Source organism: Globicephala melas, chromosome 6 (genome assembly GCF_963455315.2).
Source record: "Globicephala melas chromosome 6, mGloMel1.2, whole genome shotgun sequence".
Lineage (NCBI taxonomy): Eukaryota > Metazoa > Chordata > Mammalia > Artiodactyla > Delphinidae > Globicephala > Globicephala melas.
In genome coordinates, this window is record NC_083319.1 from 30,709,603 (window position 1) to 30,715,081 (window position 5,479).

Genomic DNA, 5,479 nt, shown 5'->3' on the forward strand with positions numbered 1-5,479 from the left:
AAACCCTAAACACTCCACAAAAAAACTACTACAACTGATAAACAAATTCAGCAAGGTACCAGGATACAAGATTAACATACGGAAATCTGTTGCATTTCTTTACACTAACAATGAAATATCAGAAAGGGAAAGTAAAAAAAAAAAAAAATCCCTTTTAAAGTCACATCCAAATAAAATAAAATAAAATAAAATACTTAGGAAGAAACCTGACTAAGGAGGAGAAAGACTTACATGCTCAGAACTGTAAAACACTGATAAAGGAAACTGAAGGTGATTCAAAGAAATGTCAAGATATCCCATGCACTTGGATTGGAAGAATTGATATTATTAAAATGGCCATACTACGCAAAGCAATCTACAGATTTAATGGAATCCTTATCAAATTATCCATGACATTTTTCATAGAACTAGAAAAAAAATCCTAAAATGTATATGGAAACATAAAAGACCCAGAATTCCCAAAGCAATCCTGAGGAAAAAGAACAAAATTGGAGGCATAACCCTCCCAGACTTCACACAATACTACAAAGCTACAGTAATCAAAACAGTGAGGTACTGGCACAAAAACAGACATATGGATCAATGGAACAGAACAGAGAGCCCAGAAATAAACCCACACACCTATGGTCAATTAATCTTCAACAAAAGAGTCAAGAATATACAATTGAGAAAAGACAGTCTCCTCAGCAAGCAGTGATGAGAAAACTGGACAGCTGCATGTAAATTAATGAAGTTAGAACAACATCATCACATCATACACAAAAATAAACTCAAAATGGCTTAAAAACTTAAATACAACATATGACACCATAAAACTCCTAGAAGAGAACATAGGCAAAACATTCTCTGACATAAATTATACCAATGTTTTCTTAGGTCAGTCTCCCAAGGCAATAGAAATTAAAGCAAAAATAAACAAATGGGACCTAATCAAACTTATAAGCACTTGCACAGGAAAGGAAACCATAAACAAAACAAAAAGACAATCTAAGACTAGGAGAAAACATTTGCAAACAATGTGATCAACAAGAGCTTAATTTTCAAACAGCTCATACAACTCAATAACAAAAAAACCACCCAATCAAAAAATGGTGGAAGACCTCAACAGACATTTTTCCAAAGAAGACATACAGATGTCCAATAAGCACATGAAAAAATGCTCAACATCGCTAATTATTAGATAAATGCAAATCAAAACTACAATGAGGTACCACCTTATACCAGTCAGAATGGCCATCATTAACAAATGCTGGAGAGGGTGTGGAGAAAAGGGAACCCTCCTACACTGCTGGTGTGAATGTAAATTGGTATAGCCCCTATGGAAAACAGTATGGAGGTTCATTAAAAAACTAAAGATAGAGTTACCATATGATCCTGCAATCCCACTCCTGGGCATATATCCATAGAAAACTATAATTCAAAATGATACATGCACCCCAATGTTCATAGCAGCACTATTTACAATAGCCAAGTCATGGAAACAACCTAAATGTCCAATGACAGATGAATGGATAAAGAAGATGTGGTATATACACACAATGGAATACTACTCAGCCATAAAAAAGAATGAAATAATGCCATTTGCAGCAACATGGATGGACCTAGAGATTATCACACTAAGTGAAGTCAGACAGAGAAAGACAAATATCATATGATATCACTTATATGCAGAATCTAAAATATGACATACATGAACTTATTTATGAAACAGAAACAGACTCACAGACATAGAAAACTAATTTATGGTTACGAAAGGGGAGAGGTGTTGGGGGAGGGATAACTTAGGAGTTTGGGATTAGATACAAACTACTGTATATAATGTAAACAATAAGGTCCTACTGTATAGCACAGGGAACTGTATTTGATATCCTGTAATAAATCACAATGGAAAAGAAAAAAATAAATTTTTTTTAAATTCAAAAAACAAAGATATCATTGGAACATCTGAAATCCAAGGGTTAAGCCTATTTGGCATCCAGATGAGCTAGTCACATAAAGGGAAAAGAGTAAACCCAACATTTAGAGGGTCAAGTTAGGCGGCAATATTGGGCAACTGAGTAATATAGATAAGAACAGTGGGGTTTGGACCTTGGGAAATTCTAATGAATTGTGCTAAATGATTGTTGCTATCCCCCTGTCATTTAAGTCCACTTTGCCTTGGAGGTGATATACAAACACTAGGAAACTTTTGATGTTAACCTGCCTTGATCATAGGATAGCCTCTTATGAGTAGATAGAAAACGATCAAAGAATAATCCTCTTCTGCAGTCCTCTTCGAAAAAGCAAATAAAACAGGAAGGAATAGTATGGTAGACACAAACTTTGTAAAAAGACATACATTTATTTGTTTTCCTTAAATGTACACACAAAAAGAAAGCCATGAATGTATCTGTGTGTATATATATAAAAACTTCAAACAATAGTATGTCCACTTTCCAGATAGCTTTCCCCAATATAGCTGCTACTCTATTTGGTTTATATGCATATGGTATACATGTTCATATAGAGGTGTGTAATTTTGTCTTTCTTAGATTAACAGGTACCTTTGTTTTTCTAAAAATTGCCTTTTTGGGACTTCCCTGGTGGCACAGTGGTTAAGAATCCGCCTGCCAATGCAGGGGACACAGGTCCAATCCCTGGTCCAGGAAGATGCCACGGAGCATATAAGCCCACACACCACAACTACTGAGCCTGCGCTCTAGAGTCCACGAGCCACAACTACTAAAGCCCAAGTTCCCTAGAGCCCACGCATAGCAACTACTGAGCCCACGTGTCACAACTACTGAAGCCCACGTGCTCTAGGGCCTGCATGCCCCCAACTACTGAGCCCACATGCTGCAACTACTGAAGCCCTTGCGTCTAGAGCCCTTGCTCTGCGAGGCTCTAGAGAAGCCACTGCAATGAGAATCCCATGCACCGCAATGAAGAGGAGCCCCCGCTTGCCGCAAACAGAGAAAGCCCGCGCGCAGCAAGGAAGACCCAACGCAGCCAAAATAAATAAATAAATAAACAAATAAATTTAAAAAATTAAAATAGCCTTTTTGCATAGTAATGTATTTTGGAGCTTTTCAGATGTCAGTACATATATATTGGGTTGGTCAAAAAGTGCTTCAGTTTTTAAGTAAAAATAAGAGACACATTTTTCATTTCCACCAAGAACTTTATTGAACAACGTATTCACCCTTTTGTTCTACTACCTTCTGCCATTTTTCAGGTAAATTCCTAATTCTATCTTCCCAAAACTTTTTATTGTTTTGAGCAAAGAACTGTTCCAGGTGCCTTTTACAGTCTTCCAGGGAATTGAAATTTCTTCCATTAAGAGAATTTTGTAAAGACATAAATAAATAAAAATCCGAAGGTACAATGTCTGGTGAATACGGTGGATGAATCAGAACTTCTCAGCTAAGCTGTGAGTTTTTGCCTGGTCATCAAAGAAACATGCAGTCTTGCATTATCATAATGGAAGATTATACGTTTTCTGTTGACTAATTCTGAACTCTTTTCATAGAGTGCTGCTTTCAGTTGGTCTAACTGGGAGCACTACGTGTTGGAATTAACCGTTTGGCTTTCCAGAAAGAGCTCATAATAGAGAACTCCCTTCCAATCCCACCATATATACAACATCGCCTTCTTTGGATGAAGACCAGCCTTTGGGGTGGTTGTGGTGGTTCATTTCATCTGCCCCACGATCTCTTCCGTTCCACATTATTGTACAGCATCCACTTTTCATCGCCCATCACAATTTGTTTTAAAAACGGAACGTTTTCATTACATTTAATTTGAGAATCCCATGCAGAAATACGGTCAAGAAGGTTTTTTTTCACTTAACTTACGTGGAACCCAAACATCAAAGTGATTAACATAACCAAACTGGTGCAAATTATTTTCAGCACTTGATTTGGATATTTTGAGTATGTCGGCTATCTCCCACATGGTATAATGTTAATGTTCTCAATGAATGTCTTGATTTGATCGTTATCAACTTCAACTGGTCTACCCAACCGTGGAGCATCGTCCAGTGAGAAATCTCTCGCACGAAACTTCACAAACCACTTTTGACACATTCGATCAGTCACAGCACCTTCTCCATACACTGCACAATTTTTTTTTCATTTTGGTTGCATTTTTACCTTTCTTGAAATAATAAAGCATAATATTCCAAAAATGTTGCTTTTTTCTTCCATTATCAATATTAAAATGGCTACACAAAAATCCACCAATTTTGATGTCTTCTTTTAAATGCATGCTGATATGACATCTGTCATACACAATCTAACAAAATTGTTTTGAATGAAGTTAAAGACAACTAAGTGCTACTAGAGCCATCTTACAGAAAAAAACGAACAAACCTTTTGGTCAACCCAATATTTACCTGATTTTTTGGAACTGCTACATACATGATGTTCTATGAATACAAGTACCACAATTTATTTAACTTACTATCAATTTGTGGATTTTGCTTTTACTAATAATGCTATGGTATACATCCTTCTACTTACTATGTCCACATCTGAGTAGTTCTCTAAGACAGATACCTAAAAGTGGAATTGCTGTCTTGAAGATTATACATATTTAAGTCTGTAAAATGCTGCCAAATTGCCATCCAAAAAAGGCTACACCAACGTGTACCTCCAGCAGCAGAGCATAACTGGGACTTCCCACAACTTTGTATCATGATTAATATTTCACCAATGTGTTAGGTGAAAATATTTTATTGTTTTTATTGGCATTTTCCTCATTATTAGTAAGGTTCAGCAGCTTTTCATATGTTTATGGAGCATTTACATTTCTTCTTCTGAGTCGCATTACTTTTTACTATACATCCTCTATTACAGGGGTCCCCAGCTCCTGGACCGCAGACCAGTACTGGTCCGCAGCCTGTTAGGAACTGGGCTGCACAGCAGGAGGTGAGCGGCACACAAGTGACCTTCTGCCGCTCCCCATCACTCGCATTACCACCTGAATCACACCCCCTCCGCCATCCGTGGAAAAATTGTCTTCCACAAAACCAGTCACTGCTGCTAAAAAGGTTGGGGACCACTGCTCTATTAGGATTTTCTCCTAGTAAGACAATTAAAAGAACTGGGCTTTGAAGGGAAGGATGGTAGTTCAGTGGGGAAATGAGAAACCCTATAGACAAATGTATCTTACATTGTAACTGAATATTGTAACCCAGAACCCACTTTTTTTTTTATTGTATCCCACTTAGGGATAAAGAATCAATACTGTCAGTGATTGAGTATACTTAATGTACTAACATAGTTAGAACACTGTATAAGTTTCATTTAGTAATATTTCAGGTAACCTTTGATGAATTATTTAACTTCTCTGCAGCTCAGTTATCTCATATGTAAAATGGAGATATTACCTACCCAACAGAGTTGTTTGAGGATTAAATAAGTTTTGATGTATATAAAGTGCTTGGAATAGTACCTGGCACATAGTAAGTGCTATATAAACATTAGTTATCATTATAATT